We start from the raw sequence: 833 nt of genomic DNA on the forward strand, positions 1-833 counted from the left end.
TTTGTGGATGGATAGAGTGTGGATGGATGGATGGATGGATGAATGGATAAATGGATGGGTAGTGAGTGGGCGAATGGATGGATAGATGGATGATGGAGAATTGTTGGATGGATGGATGATAGATAAATGGATGAATGGTGGAAGGATGAATGGATGGATGATGGACAGATATATAGATGGGTTAATGGATGGTGGATGGATTAATGGATGGATGTATGATGGACCACTGAATGCATCGATGGGTAGATCGATGGTGGATAGAGTGGATAGATGGATGGGGATGGATAGATAGTGGATGGTGGATGAATAGATGGATAGATGGAAAGGTAGATGGATGGATCAACAGTGAATAGATGGATGGTGGATTGATGATAATGAATGAAGAGATGGGTAAGTGAGTGGATGGATGGATGGGATGGTCAGACAGGGAGTGAATGGATGATAATGGATGCATGGATGGTTGGATGGTTGGATGAATGCATGGCTAGAAGGCTCTGTGCTGACAATTTCTTTTTTTTAATAATAATTATTTATTGTCAACGTGATGTACAAAGGGGTTACAGTTTCATATGTAAGGACATGGATACATTTCTTGTACTATTTGTTACCTCCTCCCTCATTCCCCCCTCCCCCTCCCCTTTACCCTCTCCCTCCATGAGTTGTTCAGTTGGTTTATACCAAATGGTTTTGCAAGTATTGCTTTTGGAGTCATTTGTCTTTTCATCCAAAAACATGGAACACTTCACGAATTTGCGTGTCATCCTTGTGCAGGGGCCATGCTAATCTTCTCTGTATCATTCCAATTTTAGTATATGTGCTGCCGAAGTGAGCCC

General features: G+C 42.1%; 1 non-coding gene across 1 annotated transcript; it reads right to left on the bottom strand.

Annotated features, from left to right (window-relative positions):
• Positions 1 to 726: 726 nt before the first annotated feature.
• On the bottom strand, positions 727 to 833 carry LOC125342243. Its single transcript, XR_007209181.1, has one exon. It is a non-coding gene; the product is annotated as a U6 spliceosomal RNA (small nuclear RNA).

This window comes from Perognathus longimembris, chromosome 25 (genome assembly GCF_023159225.1).
Source record: "Perognathus longimembris pacificus isolate PPM17 chromosome 25, ASM2315922v1, whole genome shotgun sequence".
Lineage (NCBI taxonomy): Eukaryota > Metazoa > Chordata > Mammalia > Rodentia > Heteromyidae > Perognathus > Perognathus longimembris.